Source organism: Mesoplodon bidens, assembly GCF_964165515.1.
Source record: "Mesoplodon bidens genome assembly, chromosome: 5".
NCBI lineage: Eukaryota > Metazoa > Chordata > Mammalia > Artiodactyla > Ziphiidae > Mesoplodon > Mesoplodon bidens.
The window spans coordinates 86772643-86791832 of NC_138161.1; the positions used below are offsets into that span (position 1 = coordinate 86772643).

The 19190-nt window shown below is 44.4% G+C and overlaps 1 protein-coding gene across 3 annotated transcripts in view; it reads left to right on the forward strand.

The window, feature by feature from the left end:
- The first annotated feature begins 2000 nt into the window (after nucleotides 1–2000).
- GPR160 (G protein-coupled receptor 160) overlaps nucleotides 2001–19190 on the forward strand; it is a 36513-nt gene continuing 19323 nt past the window's right edge. For 2 of the 3 annotated variants that reach the window (XM_081234552.1, XM_081234553.1), the window contains exons 1-2: nucleotides 2001–2175; nucleotides 2875–3015. The gene's annotated coding sequence lies outside the window, so the exon portion shown is untranslated. Of the gene's footprint in view, nucleotides 2176–2874; nucleotides 3016–6179; nucleotides 6335–19190 lie in introns of all 3 variants that reach the window. The other variant, XM_081234554.1, reaches the window with a different exon arrangement.

Here is a 19190-nt window from a genome sequence, read left to right on the forward strand (position 1 = left end):
CCCCCTCCACCTCAGCAGTCGATCCGTGTGACTGCCCCGCAAGGACTTCTGGGAAGGTGAGCATTTCAGCCCGGCGCGTCGCCTCCTGGAACAAAATCTGAGTTCTCTTCGAAGGGAAGAAGGAGGATTGGATATTGAGGAGACAGTAAGCAGTGTCTGCCCCATGAAAAATATCTGACAGATCAAAGATGTTGGGGAGGAAACAGCTGCCTCAGAAGTACTGCTGGATCAAATGGCTTCTAGGGGTTCTGGGCACCACCGTTGATGTGTTGATATTTTGCTGCAAGAGAGGAAGGGAAATGTAGTCTTTGTTCTAAGCAGGCTTGGGCTCAGCTTCAATTCTATTATTATGGAAGAAGGAGAGAATGGCTATTAGGGAACAAGAAAGGGCTCTTCCACAGTCCCTCCACCAGCCCCTGAAACCGAGTTCCCCTTGGGAAAGAGTCTGGTGTGCACAGCCGTACCCTCTGGCATCTGTTCTAGGCAGGCGCGGGTCTGAGGGCAGTTGTTGACACAGGCTTTGGAATGGAGAGACAGCAATGGGCACCGGGGGATACTTGAGGATGCTGAGAACATTTGAAGATAATTCAGCCTCCTGGATTGGCCTGGAAAGAGCCATGAAAAGTACAGGCTAGCTCTTGAGAGACCTCCCCCCAGTCCTGTCAGTAGCAAGACACCTCACATTCCTAGTCCTCGTTTTCCTCTTCTTTAAAGGGGAGTAATAACCCGACCACATAGTTTGAAGTGATGCATGTCCAGTTCCTGTTTTATGCTATACACTCCATAGACGGCAGCTGTTATTATTATTTTTTTTATACAGCAGGTTCTTATTAGTCACCCATTTTATACACATCAGTGTATACATGTCAGCAGCTGTTATTTGTGATAGGAGCATGATCTGGTCCCCACACCCCCTGCTCTAACTCAGTTCACATCCTCTTCTTCTCAGCTCTATTGACTCACTTGCTATTCCTCTGTCAGAACATGCACTCTCTGGCCAGCTTTTGGCTTCTGGCTTTGCTCACAGTGGAATCTTGGCTGAAACACTTCACATCCTGGTGAATCCTGTAGTCCTTCAGGACTCAGCACACATGTCCCCTTCTCCAGAAATTCCTCTCTGACCTTCCCAGGTTGGGTCAAGCCGCTTCTCAGGCCCTCTAGCAGCCCACACTTATTTCTATCACGGTTCAGTTCTTACTGCACCTTTGGGCGGGCCGTTGCTAAGTTCCTTGCAAGACCAGTAAAAGCTTTCTGGGAGGTTAAGATAGGGCCAGCCCATTCCACTTATTGAAGGCTCTTCAGGAAAAGGAGGAGGAGGAAACTGTGCTGGGTTTTTCTTTTCTTTTTTCTTGTTTTTGGCCGCGCCGCTGGGCATGCGGCACTTATTTACCCAACCAGGGATCGAATCTGTGGCCCTTGCAGTAGAAGCGCAGAGTCCTAACCACTGGACTTCCAGGGAGTTCCCTGCACTATATTTTAAATGTTTAAATGATTGGCAAGTCGTAGGTGCTCGACAAATATTTGTTGAATATAACAAATTAGTAATGTCACAAAGAAAGGCAATGCAGTATAAGTGTGCTATTTCCAAATATGCAATTTGCGGATTTTTATTTTAAATGTGAATTCATAGTGCATTACAGGTGGTTGTTTATATCAGGTTCTGTCACCCTATGTATACCCTCATCTGGAGGAAACTGCAATGGCCCCGTGCCGACCCTGCTGAGGAGATGGGAGCTCCTTGGGCAGGGCTGGGGGTGGGAGTATCTGAAGGCCCGGCACACAAAAGGGGGGGTCTCATCTTCCACCCTACACCCTCGGGGCGTCCCCTGTGCCAGCCTCGACCCCGGCCCCTCTCCTGCGCGCCTGGGTGGCGGCCTGGACGCCTCTCGCCGCCCCGCCCGCAGGCGGCGCCCTCCGGCCAGTCTCCCGCCGGGGTCGCGACGGGGCGTGCGCGCTCAAAGGATTGCATCCGCACTTCCTGGTAGCAGCGCGCGGGGCCGCCGCGGGGTTGCTGCGGGGTCCCCGGGGCCGTGCTCTCAGCCCCGGCCTGTCCCCGGTCACCTAGTGCCGGGCGCGGCAGGTGCCTGGGCGGCGACTTCGCCGCGGGTCTTGGTCGGGCGCCCAGCGCCGCGGACGCGGAGCGCGAGCCGGGAGCTGGGAGCCGCCGCGCCTCGGGTGAGTTGCGGGGACTCGCGCCTGGCGTCTCGCAGCTGCTTCCCTCCTCACCCGGGGCTCCGGGGTCGGGGGGCCGACGGCACCGCGCCGCTCCCCGCTTCCCTGGCTGTGCTCTGCGCGTCGTGGAGGGAGAGGAATTTCACTCCCGGGGATTCAGGGGCTGGGGTTCTTTATTACTTCAGAGATCCTGGAGTGGGTGGTGGCCCTGGACTGAAAGCCGAGGACGCCGTGCTCCGGCTGGGGGGTGATCGTAGCCTTTGCGCCATGGGTCCGTCCCGGGTTTGCACCCGGGGGTGGGGTGCGGGGATGGAACCGGTGGCCTAGGTTGGGTGTATACTCACATCCAGCTCGCACCCCCTTTCCAGGGGAGAGAGCTATTAAACATTGTAAAACATCAGTGTTTGCAACTTTCCTTCCTGAGACACACAGGTGGGCATATAGTCACGGGCACACATGCTCGTGTATTCGTTGGGGCGGACTTTGCGTCCCCTCTCTTGGCCCTCGGGCGTTGGGGACGGTGCCCCCGTGAGCGCCGGGCATTGGGATTAGGGCTTTTCAGGTTGGTTGTTCTCTGAGACCGTGGCGTTCTGGGTGGTTCCTCTGTGCCCAGCCTGGATTGCTCAAAATTCTCTCTAAATAACTTGGGACCGCCCTCCGGAATTTGTTGGCTCAATGAAACTCCTCTTCTCACCTGGGCAGGTGGCCTCGGGAGGTGGCAGCAGGGTCTCCCGCCCCCCGCATTCCGGAAGCGACCGCGAGGACCCGGCTTGCGGAGGAAGGTCCAGCTGGGAGGAAACGCACTTGCTTCGCCCCATTGCTTTGCTTGTGCAAATGACTCGGGTAAGGGCCGGGGCTGGGGAGTCGCTCAAACCCCGGAGATAAATCCACCACAGACCAGAATTGCAAAGGACACTTGAATGAGTGTTTGGATCTCAGAATTGTTCATGGCTTCAGGTCAGATCAATTTCGTTTGTGCTTTTCAGGTTACTTTTAAACTTCTTTAACTATAAAACGACTAATTAACATACACATTTTTTTCTTGACAGCCCCTAAGACTGGAGTTTCTTTGTGGTATCTCTAGAATAGAATTGTTGGGAATTGCAGGTGAGGATCATCCTGGCTGCTATGATAATCATAGGGATGGAGGGAACCTGTGGTTTAAGAACTATTTAAGAGACAGAAGGCGGCAATGCTATGTGAAAACCTTGGTTGGGTCCTGATTTGATGAAAATAGTTTTTAAAAAAATTGTGCCAATAGAGGAAATTTGTACTGGTTGTTTTTTAGTATTAAGAGTATTAGTTTTGTTTAGTTACTTTTGGTAACGGTATCATGATTAGGGTTTTTTTTAAACCCTTATCTGTTAGAAATACATTCTAAACTTGAAATATAGGTTGAGGATTTGCTTCAAAATAAGCCAGTTTTGGGGGAGGCTGCTAGTGGAGAAGTGAGGGGGAACAAGGTGAAGGGAGATTGGCCATGAATTGTTAATAGTTGAAGATGGATGAATGGTATGGGGGTGTGGACTGCCTTGTACTCTCGACTCTGCTTTTGTATGTTTGTCATTTTCCTTTCAACGTAACACCACTTGTGGAGCTTTTTTTGCAGAAGGTAGATTTGGAAGGTAACACTAGTGGTTCTAGATTCAAAGCCTTCCACAGATCCTCACTCTTTGTTAGCTGGGTATAAAGGCTGCCTCTCCAGACTCATAACAAGTCTTTTTCTCCCTCCCAGGGGTGCCGCTTTATTTTGTTCAGAAGGCATAGAGTATTTGCTGAGTGTGACAAAGCTGAGAGGATCAAGTTGATGCAGGTGGATGCTGGGTCAGCTTTTTTTTTATACAAAGGGTATTAGCGAGCATAGGGGTTGAGTTGTCTCCAAATGGATAGGTTGTGTAAAATGTGTTAGCAATTTTTCTGAACTGCCCAAATCCTTTCTAAGTTATGCTCATCAAAAAACAGAGGTCAGGGTAGTGAACACTCCCGTACACACTTAGGTTTTGTGTACACTTTTGGAAGCACTGTATACATCCATACAAAGTCAACATTATGAAAACGAATCACAAGGTGAGTGGAGCTTTACTTATTACCCGAGAGAGATCTTATCTGTGTGTGTGGCCTGTTTCCTGTCCTCAGCTTGTTTGCTTCAGGTATCATGCAGTGTAAATATTTAGCAAAGAACTGGCTCCTGAAATTTCTGTGCATTCTTTTCCAAGAACCCTGCTTTCAAGAGGAGGGACGCGGGAAGTTATATCTATATATTCATCCAACTTGCTTATTTTTGCCCCCTCTGGATTTATCATATAATTACTACTCATTCTATCATGCCTGAAATGGAGGCATAGTCCCGAAAGATAAACCCACATTTCTTAGTAGATACCGTGGAACTGATTTTAATGCCTCCTTACTTTTTTTTTTTTTTTTTTTTTGCGGTATGCGGGCCTCTCACTGCTGTGGCCTCTCCCGTTGCGGAGCACAGGCTCCGGACGCGCAGGCTCAGCGGCCACGGCTCACGGGCCCAGCCGCTCCGAGGCCTGTGGGATCTTCCCGGACCGGGGCACGAACCCGCGTCCCCTGCATCGGCAGGCGGACTCTCAACCACTGCGTCACCAGGGAAGCCCCCTCCTTGCTTTTAAGAGAAAACAAGTCAAGTAAATTATATCAGTGATAGCTAAAAGTTGAAGTGTTAGATGAATCCCCTCAGCCTAGACCTTGCCCGTGTAGATTCACTAGAATAAAAGAAGTTGTAAAGACGCTTTAAGTCAGATTCAGTTGAGGAAATGCCAGAGCATGTCCCAGTTTCCTTGTAGTGCATGGGAAAATGAGAGAACCAACAAAATCCCCTTACTGTTGGAAAATATCATAGTGAATTCATGATGGTACTTAAGTGAAATTGTTTGGCTTGTGACAGTTTTCTTTGTGTGAATCAAAGAAATATGCAACTGTTAAGTGACTTTGTTTTCTACCTCAGTTCTCTGAGACAAGAACATGGAGAGAGAAAAGAAACTTGCCAGGCTCTTAAGTGAACAGGCAGTGACCTCACGTTTGCTCTCCTCTGTGAGAGGATGGTAGATTGGGGCGGGCTCTGGAGAGTTGATTGTTAATCGCCATTTTAAGGAATTACCACAAATGTGACACTATCTTCTCCCACATCATGTTGTGGAAGGGTATAAACACATTAGAAAAGCAAATTACATACTGCTTTGTTGGCCTAGAAATGAGAGGAAAGGGTGTTGGCAATCCAGTCAATAATCCTCTTTAATTTGTAAGCACTCTGCTCTCATCTACATCACTTCATCCCATCCTGTGAAATTCAGCAGCGGTGCTGGAGGATTATTTTAGTTTTTAGCAGATGAGAAATTTGAAAATCTAAAGAAGCGAAGGCTTGCCAGGTGGTTTCTTTGGAGATATGGGGGAAGGAAATTTAACATTCATTAAGAGTTCGAGTCATCTTCACACACATCTTTTTCATTCTCACAAAGCTCTCTAAATTGGGTATTTTCAACCCATTTTGTGGCTGAAATTGTAGCTAAGAGAGGTTCGTAGTTCACTTGAGGTCTGGCAGCTGGTAAAAATAGAGCCAGGATTCAAATTCAGATCCGTTGGACCTTAGAGTTTACGTTATTTCCAGCCTCTGTGCTGGTCCAAACTCTAGCAGACAGCAGAGCTACCATACCCAAGAGTTCTTTAGTTAGTTTAGGCAAGCTATCTTTTTGCCACACTCAGCTGCCCTGGTTACAAACTGGGGCCATGTGCCACATCCAGCCGACAAGGATGTTTTATCAGGCCAGCGCAGTTTGGGAAAATCAAAAACAAAGCTGAGCCAATGTTGACAATTGGGAGATTTCAAATATTCTGCCCCCAAGAATTCCTGAAGGCGGTACTGGAGCAGCCTTCTCTCTAGAGGAGGGTCGTGTACTCCATTTCCACCTGGTCTCCACCCCTCCCTATGTGGTCCCCATCCTTGAGCCCGGGGACCATCGCACTTGTACCGTTGTTTCTTACAGTAAGAGGTCTTCCTACGTGTGCATCTACCCAAAATGGAATAACCCAAGAGAGCTTGAGGGCTCTTGTCCCAAGAAAACGGGAAACAGCATATTCCTTTGAGAGAATGAAGCCTCTTGTGTTTACTCTGCAGTGATTCTATGACAGAAAATACAAGGTATGTCATCATTTTTCTCACACCCCGTCTGTGTTACTCATTTACATAGAACTTTAGAGCTTACTATCCCTGCAATACAATAAAAATGGAGTACATGTGTGGGCACGCTGCAGCAGAGAAAAGGAGGGCCTCCCAAACCCCAAACCACTGACTCTTTGTGAGTGGGAAGATGGGTCTTGTGCACCTGGGGGGTTCCCCAGGGTGTCCTGTAGGGGTGGGCCACCAAGAAGCCCTCCGTCTTTAAGCAGCCTGACTTTGGGATCCAGAGGGATCCTGAGATTGTGCCCTGGCTCTCTGCTCTGAGGGGCCCAGAAGGTACTCCCCTCCCCCTCCTCTGCCCACCCCTCTCCAGCTGGTGACACATCTGTCCTACACACCACTGAGGCATGGCCCCGTCGGAAAGCTCCGCAGGCAGGAGGAACTGAGGGGCCCTAGTCCAGCCTTTGAGAGGTTTCTGGGGTGCAAGTCCAAGAGTGGCCTGATTCCTCATCTTGAAACTTGTACTCAAGGGTCGTGGGACCGATGTTCCCGCCTCTGTCTGTATGTGGCGTTTCGTCGCAGGGGAGGCTGCTGTTTAGATCTTTGTTTCCTCTCCCTGAGTTCTGAGTGCTCGCGGCTGCCGTGTGGAGGTGTGGGCACGGTGAGGCAGCAGTGCTGAGGAGGAAGTACAGATGGAACCCGGCCGTGCGGTTTTGAGGAAACGCCAGGTGTTGTTTTGAGACCTTTGTCACTAGAGCTGTCAGTCTAGGTGTGTGCGTACCCCAGTGTGAGAAGAAACGTGGGCGGGGGGCGCTGCCGGCGGGCTGCCTTGTGTGGTTGGAAGAAGGACATTGGAGGCCGAGAGCTTTCCTAAGTGCCAGGCCGGCGGGTTGATCGGAGCCTTTCTGGGGCGCTCTGGGGTTCAGGTGTGTGGGCGTGTTCTCAGGTAGGTGATTACTACTTCCTGGTCAAACAGACGGCCTGCAAAGAGACTAGGTTGATGACCGGCCTCAGCAAACACAGGTGAAGCGTGGCGCCCCCGAGTGTGGACTCGCCAGGTGGCTGATGTCTTCCTGGTTCTCCCACCACCTCGCTGTGTGACCTTGACCTATTTTACTAACCACTCTGCCCTTCGGTTTTCTCCTGTGTAAAATGGAAGTACTGATCACACCTACCTCACAGGGCTGCGAGGGTGAAGCGGCGCGTGGAGGGCCCGGCGTGGAGTAGGGGTTCCCTGAGCCTTGGCTATCGCTGCCGCTGGAGCCCTGCCTTCCTTCGCTTTGGCCTTTATTCGGGGGGTTTCCCCCCGAGAATGTTAGAAGGCAGGCTGCAGGGTAGACACGCTTTCCAGCTCTGACCTCCCTGTTTTCAGAGGCCGCCTGGCCTGCCTCGTGGCCTGAGGAAATGTCCTCCGTGACAGATGTCAGCAGGGGGTTTGGCGGAGCAGCGGCTTTGGAACTGATGACCAGAATGGGGCCGGGAACTGGGGCTGTGGCCCTGTGGTCTGGGCATTAAAATGCGCTGTGCCTCTGGAAAGGAGATGGGTCCCCCCACCGGCCCCTGGTGGGGGAGCAGCGGACTGCGTAGATGGGGCAGATGCCTCTGCCTCGGCGGCGGTGGGGCTTGGGCCACCTGAGTCCTCTTCGGTGCCTCTTCTGTCAGCTGCGGACGTGCCCTCCTCACGGGAATGCTGGGAGCAGCTAACAAATACGAAGTCCTGACCCAGGCCCCGTGAAGTACTGTGTCCGACCTGCCCTTTAGTGGCGAAGTCAAAGACCAGGTACCCCAGGGGGTTTACTTTTAACTTGGAGAAATAATAGAGGTGCTGTTCACCTGTACTGGCAGAGCATTTTGTAGTTTTAAAAGGGCTTCCCTGGTGGCGCAGTGGTTGAGAGTCCGCCTGCCGATGCAGGGGACCTGGGTTCGCGCCCCGGTTCGGGAGGACCCCACATGCCGCGGAGCGGCTGGGCCCGTGAGCCATGGCCGCTGAGCCTGCGCGTCCGGAGCCTGTGCTTCGCAACGGGAGAGGCCACAACAGTGAGAGGCCTGCGTACCGCAAAAAAAAAAAAAAAAAAAAAAGGGCTATCAATTTGATCTTTGACCAGTGGTGCGGGCTTATTTGTTTGCATTTGTTTCTCTTGCCTATTGCTGTCTGTCAGGAGAGGTACACAGGTGAACTGAGGTTCAGGCCAGAGGTGAGCCCAGAAGTGGGAACAGACGAGTGGGCTGTGCGTTCTGCTTTATCGGAGAAGGTAACCTGTGTTCGTACTCCTTATGCCCTTAAGGAGTCATAGGCAGTGATGACGTCTGGGGAGGGGAAGGGGGAGATTGAGAGCTGAGGTGTTCTCGGGAAGCTGAAAGCATCCCTTGTGTCCAGGGAGGCTGAACGGAGGGGTAGCCCGTCCCCGCCAGAGTCCCCTGCCAGCAGCCGAGGCAGAGGTCGCCCGGTTGACAGCTCCTGCCCAGACCCATTCACGGAGGTGCCAGCGGGGCGCAGGGGGAGGTGGGGCACTGGGCTGCTGGGCTCCCTCCTCCTCCCGCCCGGCTCCGGGCCTTCATGGAACTGTTGCCTTTCTCCTCCTTTTTTTCTCCTCCGCCGCTCCCAGCCAGGTGTTCCAGTGAGATGCGGAACAGCCTCCATGGCCCTCCCCACCCCAGCTAACAGCCAACAGAGCTGCTCCCTTCTGACTGTTCTGCAGGGCTTTCCCTCCACAGCCCCTGCCATTTCCCATTGGTATCCTGGCCTCTGCTGCCTGCTAATCCTGTGTGTCCTGCAGACCAGCAGCAACGGGAGCTTGTTACAAGTGCAGAATCTCAGGCCCACCCCAGACACAGTGAATCAGAATCCAGCTTTTACCAAGATCCACATTGAAGCTTGAGAAGTATTGGTCTACAAGGCCATGACCTTAGCAATCACAGGTGGCCTGGCATTAATTACCTCTGATCTGTGTATATTCATTCATTTTTCGGGTTTACCCAATATGGGAATAATACTGTATGTACCACTGGTTTTCAGCCTCCCATCCCCTACCCTACCGTTAGACTGTCTGAGGATAACAGCTCACGCCTCTCGGTCACACGGATTCTCAGGGATCACTAGAACCTCTGGAAGGCCTGAGAAATTCCATTACAGTATCTCCCCCCGTGAGAAACCCTGACACATACAGCTTTTATCTCAATTCTGTCATCTTACATTGTACTGTCAGCATTTTCTCGTCCTTTAATCTTTCTGAAGAGCTTGTCTTTCATGGCTACAGATAGTAGTCCATCTTATGACTGTCATAAATCATTTGACTACTTCCTTATTGTGAGGCATTTAAACTGTTCTGATCCTTTTGGGGTGGGAGAGTGTTCTGTAGGCCATTATAAGTATGCTGAAGTGAGCTGCTCAGGCCGTAATTACTTCCTTCAACTCTGATTATTCCCTTATGATGAATTCCTGGAGTGGAGATGCTGGATCAAAAAGCATGAACATTCTAAACACTCTTTAAAATGCAGGAGGAGTACAGGAAGTACCCTGACAGATACCCTCCCGGGCACTGGGTAGTGTGGTCTGTAGACAGATTCTCTGGGGAGCAGCAATCACGCCTTGTTCATCATCACACACGTCAAGGCCCAGCTTAGAGCAGATTCTGAGGTGTGACTCCCAAGGGGGTTGGCGAGTGGGAGGGAAGTTACCCGAAGGGTGGGTAGCTGCCTGTGATGGTGGCATTTCTTCCTCCTGGCCTGAGTCCTGAGTCCACTGACCAGGCAGCAGCTTCCTTCAGGGTGTGTCTGCACGTTTTAGCTTGCCTTCCAGTGGCAGGCGCAGGCAGGACGGGGAGTTCGTGGAGGCCTGAAATGACAGCCTCACTTACTAGTCCTGAATCTGCTGTTGCCGACTGGCACCAAACTTGTTTTTGCTTCATAAGTCTGTGACTGTTAGGTTCGTAACACTTTTTCCTCCCAGGAGCAGACCAGGAAACTCATGTTAAATAAACTGTATTCTGAAAGGTACACTCAGATTCTGTCATGAAGAAGAAGTGAAATATCAACATTGTATTTGTGATTGAGTCATAGTTTGAACTTGGATGCCAGGAATATATTTTTCGTCCTCTATAGATATGTTTGGAGTAAATGAGTGAATGAATATGCACAGAATAAATGAGTTTGATTATGTTAAATAACATACATATATTAGATATATTTGTGTGTATCACATGACATAATTAAAACATTTTAAACTGAATATTAAATCATTAGCCATTCATTTATATTAACTATTTGACATGTTATGACTTCCAAATAGACACACACACCATACTTTCTGGAAATAAGTGTGATGATTGATTCAGAGGTTGTCTACAGCAAACAACAGACTCTTTTATGAATGGAATACAGTATACAATAGGAAAACAAAAGTGGCTTCTTTTGTCAACATGTTTTTGAGATTCATGCATGTTGTGTATTTCAGTAGTTTGTTCTTTTTTATTAATAGCTAATATTCCACTCTTTGATTATACCACCATTAATTTGTCCATTCTGCCTGGAAGACCATTTGGGTTGTTTTCAGTTTGGGGCTTTTATGAAGGAAACTGCTGTGAACATTCTTTTACAAGTCCTTTTTTAAAAACACAGTTTTCTTGAGGTGCAATTTACATGCCATAAAATCCACCCATTGTAAGTGTACGATTCTATGATTTTTATAGATTTGTACAGCCATCACCACAATCTAATTTTTGAACATTTCTGTCACCCCCAAAGTTCCCTCATGCCAGCTTAAGTCCCCACTCCTAAGCCCAGGCAGCCATTGACCTACTTCCTGTCTCTTGCCTTTTCTGGATATATCCTATAAATGGAATCCTAGAATATGTAGTTTTTTGTGTCTAGCTTCTTTCACTTAGCATAATGTTTTTGAAGTTCATCCATTTGCAGCATGTATCAGTAGCTTGTTCCTTTGTATTGATGAATAGTTCAGTTTTACAGATGTAACCACATTTCATTTATTTCTTCGCTAGTTGATGGACATTTGAATTGTTTCTGGTTTTTGGCTGTTATAAATAATGTTTCTGTGCACATTCATGTACAGGTGTGTGTGGGCCTATATTTTTATTTCTCTTGGGTAGATTCTTAGGAGTGTAATTACCAGATTATATAGTAAGTTTATGTTTAACTTTTTTTTTTTTTTTTTTTTGCGGTACGCGGGCCTCTCACTGTTGTGGCCTCTCCCGTTGTGGAGCACAGGCTCCGGATGCGCAGGCTCAGCGGCCATGGCTCACGGGCCCAGCCGCTCCGCGGCATATGGGATCCTCCCGGACCGGGGCACATACCCGTATCCCCTGCATCGGCAGGCGGACTCTCAACCACTGCGCCACCAGGGAGGCCCTATGTTTAACTTTTTAAGAAACTGGTAAACTGTTTTCCTAACGAGCTGTACAATGTTAGAGTCCCACTGACAATGTATGATGGTTTTGATTTCTCCACATTCTTGCCAACACTCAGTATTGTTAGTTTTTTTTATTATAGCCATCCTAATGGCTGTATGAGTGTATCTTATTACAATTTATGTGTTTTTTTGTTTGGTTTTTTTTTTTTTTGGCCACACCACTTTCGGGATTAGTTCCCTGACCGGGGATTGAACCTGTGACCCCTGCAGTGGAAGCTCGGAGTCCTAACCACTGGACCACCAGGGAATTCCCTTATTACAGTTTAAATTTACATTTCCCTAATGACTAATGATGATTAGCACCTTTCCATTTGCTTATTATTATTAGTCATTCGTATATCTGCTTTGCTGAAATATCTAGTTAAATCTTTTGCCCATTTTTTAAATTGGGTTGTCACCATCGTCATATGGAGTTTCAAAAAAATTTTAATATTCTTTAAAATATTCAAATAAAAATACTTGAAGTAAAATATTCAAATATTTTTTTAAATTCTAGAGGCAAGGGCTTTATCAGATATATGACATGCAAATATTTTCTATGAATCTTTGACTTATCTTTTTATTTTCTTAATGGCACCTTTTAAAGAAAAAAGTTTTAAATTTTGATGAAGTCTAAGATATCAATTTCTTTTCTTTTATGGTTTGCACTTCTAATTACATATCTAAGAAATATTTCCTAACTGTGTACAAGCCTTTTTTTTTTAATAGACTTTATCTTTTACAGCAATTTTAGATCACAACAAAATTGAGCAGAAGGTACGATTTCCCAAAGAGATTTCTCATATATTTCCTGTGTCCACGTATGCATAGCCTCCCCTATTATCAGCATCCCCAATCAGTGACACATTTGTTATAGTCATTGACCCTACATTGACGCATCATAATCACCCAAAGTCCATAGTTTACATTACAGTTCTCTCTTGGTGGTGTACATTCTGTGGGTTTGGACAAATGTATAGTAACATGTATTCACCATTACAGTAGCATACGGAATAATACTAAAAATCCTCTGTGCTCTGCCTGTTCATCCCTTCCTCCCCTCTAACCCTTGTCAACTACTCATCCTTTTACTGTCTCCATAGTTTTGCCTTTTCCAGAGTGTCATATAGTTGGATCATACAGTATATAGCTTTTTCAGATTGGCTTCTTTCACCTTGTAAATGCATTTTTTAAGGTTCCTCCATGTCTTTTCATGGCTTGATAGCTTTTTTTTTCTTTAATGCTAAGTAATCACAGTTTATCCAGTCACTTTCTGAAGGACATCTTGGTTGCTTCCAACTTTTGACAATTATCAATAAAGCTGTTATAAAGACTTGTGTATAGGTTTTTGTGTGGATATAAGTTTTAAACTCCTATGGGTAAATACCAAGGAGGGCGATTGCTGAATCATATGATAAGAATATGTTTAATTTTGTAAGAAACCGCCAATCTAACTGTCTTCCCAAGTGGCTGTACCATTTTGTATTTCCACTAGCAGTGAGAGTTCCTATTGCTCCACAAGCTCACTAGCATTTGGTGTTATCATACAGGTCTTTTTGTGGACATGTATTTTAATTTCTCCTGCATAAATACCTAGGAGTGGAAGTACTGGATCATAGGATAAATGTATGTTTAAATGCCAGACTTTTCCAAGGGGTTGTACCATTTTATACTCCTATGTCTTTCCCAATACTTGGTATTCATCTTTTTACTTGTAGCCATCCTGATGGATGTGAAATTGTAAGGCTATGTGCTTTTAATTAGCTTTTTCCTGATGACTAATGATGTTGAGCACCTTTTCACATGCTGTTGACCATTTGTTCATTTTCCTTTTGAACTGTCTTTCAAGTATATTGCCCATTTTGGTTTTGAGTTGTCTTTTTTTTTTTTTTTTTTTTGTGGTACACGGGCCTCTGACTGTTGTGGCCTCTCCCATGGCAGAGCACAGGCTCTGGATACGCAGGCTCAGCAGGCTCAGCGGCCATGGCTCACGGGTCCAGCTGCTCTGCGGCATGTGGGATTTTCCCAGACCCGGGCACAAACCCGTGTCCCCTGCATTGGCAGGCGGACTCTCAACCACTGCATCACCAGGGAAGCCCTGAGTTGTTTGTCTTTTTACTATTGATTTGTAGGCATTATAGATAGATAGGTAGGAAGGTAGTTAAGTAGGTAGGTAGGTAGGTAGGTAGGTAGATAGATAGATAGATGGTCTGATAGTCTGAGCACAAATCGTTTGTTAGATATATGTGTAGTGAATATTTTCCCCCAGTATATCTCTTGCTTTTTCATTTTCTTATAAGCAGAAGATTTTAATTTTAATGAGTCTACTTTATAATTTTTTCTTTTATGGTTAGTGCTTTTGTGTTTTGCTTAATAATTCTTTACCTACCCCCAAGGTTGCAAAGATTTTCTTCTTTGTTATCCTTCTAGATGCTTTAGTCTTAGCTTTTACATTTAGGCCTGTGACCAATCCTGAATTAATTTGTGAGTATGGTGTGAGATGGGATTGAGCTCCTTCTTTTTCATACAGTTATCCATTTAGTGCAGCACCATTTATTGAAAAGACTTTCCTTTCCTCCACTGAATTGCCTTGGTACTTTCTTGTAAATCAAGTGGACTGTTGGAACTCTCTACTCTGTTCTGTTTGTCTGTTCTTCAGCTAGTACCACACTATCTTCAGTTCGGTAGTTTATCAGTTTTGAAATCAGGTAGTGTAAGCCCTTCAACTTTGTTCTTTTTCAAAAATTTTCAACTATTCTGGCCCTTTGCATTTTCTTTCTTTTTTTAAAATTAATTTTTATTGGAGTATAGTTGCTTTACAATGTTGTGTTACTTTCTGCTGTACAGCAAAGTGAATCTTTTGCATTTTTCATGTACACTTTAGAATCAACTTATCAGTTTCTACCAAAAAGCCTGGTTGGATTTTGATCGGGACAACAGTGAATCTACCAATCTAGAGAGCATTGTCATCTTAACAATATTAATCTTCCATAGACATGGTATATCTTGCCATTTATTTAGATCTTTAGTTTCTCTCAGCAGTGTTGTTGTTGTCTTCTCAGCAGTGTTTTATAGCTTTTAGCATTGATGATTTGTACATTTAAAAAAAATTATTTATTTACTTATTTTGGCTGCTCCAGGTCTTAGTTGTGGTGTGCGGACTCTTAGTTGCAGCATGCGGACTCTTAGTTGCGACATGCAGGCTTCTTAGTTGCAGCATGGATGTGGGATCTAGTTCCCTGACCAGAGATTGAACCTGGGCCCCCTGCATTGGAAGTGCGGAGTCTTACCCACTGGACCACCAGGGAAGTCCCTGATGATTTGTACACATTTTAAAAGATTTATTCTTATGTATTTTACATTTTAAAGTCTACTGTAAATGGCAATTTTTACATTTTCAAATTTTGTTTTATATATATGCTATATATATATATATACACACACATACATATATATATGCAATTTAAAAAATTGATCTGCAACCTTACTAAAGTAACTTAGTAACTCCAGTAAGTTTTGGATAGATGCCTTAGCATTTTCTGTATGTATAAACATCATCTGCAAAGAGTTTTACTTTATTCTTTCTAATCTCTGCCTTTTTTTTTTCCTTGCCTTGTTCCTTTAAGGGAAAAGTGGTCAGTTTTTCACAGTTAAGTATGATGATAGCTGTAGATTTTTTTATAGATGTCCTTTATCAGGTTGAGGAAATTTCCCTCGATTCCTACTTTGCTGAGAGATTTTTATCATGAATGGATGTTGAATTTTGTCAAAAGTCTTTTTCTGCATTTCTCAAGATGATCATCTGGTTTGTTTTCCTTTATTCTGTTCATGTGAATGTGTCTCTTTTTCATCTTTTGGCACTTTTTCATCATGTCAAATTAGGGAAAAAAAAAAATTAGGGAAAAGACCACCGTTACTACTTCTAACACTCGAACATCTTGGCATGATTCATTGAATGTAGGTTCAGGAGCATGATTTAGACAGTTTGAATCTGATAATCTCCATAAAATACTTTATAAACTAAAAAGCACCATATATATTTAGGTAGAATTATTTGACTTAAGGGGCCTACCTGTCCCCCAAAACTTCTCTTAATCTCTGAAACTTCTGCTGTTCATCTCATGCCTAAAAAAATCAGTATGAAAATAACAGAATGAGATTTTGACCTTAAAAGGTCTTACTTCCTATTTTCTGAGCTTGGGAGACCTAACTTATGGATATGACAAAGTCCTTCCATTTAAGTGTCCAGTAATATTTCTCAAAAAAAATTCTCAAAAAAATCTGTATATTTGTAACCTATGTCCCAATTGTTCATTGACCTGAAAATCCTGGGGGACTAAGAAGTCTGTGGTCCTTGGTCTAAACACTGGAGAAATCAATGACTTAAAAGGAATTTCAGATGATTTGGGGTGCAGCTATCACCCTCCCAGACTTCAGACTATACTACAAAGTTACAGTAATCAAAACAGCATGGTACTGGCACAAAAACAGACACATAGATTAATGGAACAGAATAGAAAGCCCAGAAATAAACCCACACACCTATGGTCAATTAATCTATGACAAAGTAGGCAAGAATATACAATGGAGAAAAGACAGTCTCTTCAATAAGTGGTGCTGGGAAAACTGGACAGCTACATGTAAAACAATGAGATTAGAATATTTCCTCTCACCATATACAAAAATAAACTTAAAATGGATTAAAGACCTAAATGTAAGACCTGAAACCGTAAAACTCCTAAAAGAGAACGTTGGCAGAACATTCTTTGATATAAACTGTAGAAATACTTTTTTTGGATCTGTCTCCTAAGGCAAAGGAATAAAAGCAGAAACAAACAAATGGGACCTAATTAAACCTAAAAGCTTTTGCACAGCAAAGGAAACCATCCACAAAACAAAAAGACAACTTACTGAATGGGAGAAAGTATTTGCAAATGATATGGCTGACAAGGGGTTAATATCCAAAATAAAGAGCTCATACAACTCAATATCCAAAACCAAACAATCAAACCCAATCAAAAATGGGCAGAACACTTGAATAGAAATTTTTCCAAAGGAGACATACAGATGGCTCAACATCACTAATTTTTACAGAAATGCAAATCAAAACCACAGTGAGATATCACCTCACACCTGGCAGAATGGCTATCATCAAAAAGAACACAAATAACAAATGTTGGCAAGGGTGTGGAGAAAAGGGAACCCTTGTACACTTTTGGTGGGAATGTAAGTTGGTGCCACCACTATGGGTAAAAGTATGGAGGTTCCTCAAAAAACTAAAAGTAGAACTACTATGATCCAGCAGTTCCACTCCTGGGTTTATATCTGAAAAAAACAAAAAGGTGAATTCAAAAAGATACATGCAACCCAGTGTTCATAGCAGCACTATTTACAATAGCCAAGATATGGAAGCAACCCAAGTATCCATCGGCAGATGAATGGATAAAGAAGATATGGTATATGTATACAATGGAATATTACTCAGCCATAAAAAAGAATGAAATTCTGCCATTTGCAGCAATGTGGATGGACCTAGTGAAATAAGGTGCTTAGTGAAATAAGTCAGAGAAAGACAAATACTATATGATATGATGTATATGTGGAATCTAAAAAATAAAACAAACAAATGTATACACCAAAACAGAAACATATTCACAGATTAAAAAAAACAAACTAGTGGTTACCAGTAGGGAGAGGGAAGGAGGGAGGGGCAAGATAGGGGTATGGTATTAAGAGACACAAACTACTATGTATAAAATAGATAAGCAACAAGGATATATTGATAGCACTGGGAATTACAGTCATTGTCTTGTAATAACTTTTAATGGAGAATAATCTGTAAAAATACTGAATCACTGTGCCATACACCTGAAAGCAATATAATATTGTAAATCAACTACACTTTAATAAAAATAATGAAATTAATCAATATAAGGAGATGTGTATGTTATATTTTCTGAGTCCTGAGAGAATGGAAAAAACAGGTGTTTATGGTAGTAGTGTAAGCTGGTATAGGTCTGGAATGCTGTTGTTGATGACTTATAGGACAGCTTGACCCTGGTTGATTGGGGAGGCTATCCCAGGTTGTGTGAAGTTGAAAAAAGGATCTCCCTTAGGTGATTGGCCTGGTTCACTTTCTCAGCAATGACCAACAGAGCCATAGTTTTAGAAACTATGGACAACTGAACTTCAGCAGCATCGTCATCTCTCTGATTGTTGAGTCATCCCAGGAGCCATGTTCAGTAGCTTGGGACTGCCAGTGAGGTCTCATTGAGCAGGGGTTTCTGATTGGTACTTTCCAGATCACTGTATGCTTAAACCCCTTCCTTTGCTTGAGAGCAGGACTAAAGTTGATGATAATCATTGAGAACTAGGAAGCAGTCTCTAGTTCAAATGTCCTTTGAGGACTAAACCTCTATAAACATGTTTACTAAGCAGTTGTCCCATATGTATTGGGACATTTCTGGTGGTGGTGCAAACACTAGCTCCCAAACTAACATGTCCTCCTTTTGAACAATTCCCAATCTGGTAACCCTTTTACTATTACTCTTATGAATCCCTTTCCCCTATGTATTGACTTCTTTAGGTATGTTCCTATTTATTGCTATCTTTCTTAAAATTTGGTGGCAAAAGCAATTAATACAAGGTATGGAACTCCTTTCTCCTTAATTCTGAACACTGTACTTGTATTAGTCTGTGTGTTCCCACCAAAATGTTGAAGAGATGAATATATATGTGTGGAATTTGCAATAAATAAGATACAGTCACATTGTGAGGGAGGGATATGTGAAAATATACATCACCAGAATATTAATTTATAAGCGAACCTAGGGCATTGGGTAAAAATTAATGATAGCTGTATGGAAAACCAAATCTCATCAATGTAACCTAATTTTTTCAAGAACATTTTAAGGATCTGGAGGAAACAGGGCACATATGTCTTGACTTTCTCATGCTGTTGATTTAATTATGAATAACATAATCAGCAACAACCCAGGGAGACATAGTTTAGCTTATATGATACCACAGTCAGATGGTGGGAAGGCCAGAGACATCAAGGATATGGTGCTGGTGCAGGATAGCGCTTACCAGTTAACCCTTCAGAGGTCAATCTGGGACCCAGTCCCATTAAATAAACTTTATGACTACTGATGTATTGTGTATATATTTGTTTGTGTGCCAGAAATACTGGAAACAGAAGTCAAAATAACCTGGATAAATTAGGTACTTAACAAACTGGACAATGTCAAATGAAGGCTAATTTTGTAAGCAGGAAGTTCAGATTGGAGAATGATTGGCTTTGTGCCTAGTCTGGCAGAACAAGCCCCTGGGCCATGGTGAATCACGAGGTAGTTGAGCCATCAATGACTATAATATGAGTATGTGCAGAGTACCGCATCTCATAAGTCAGTGCTCTGGCTAAGGATACTTTTGGGAGGCTGAGAAGCAGGCAAAAGATACAGTGAAGGCTTA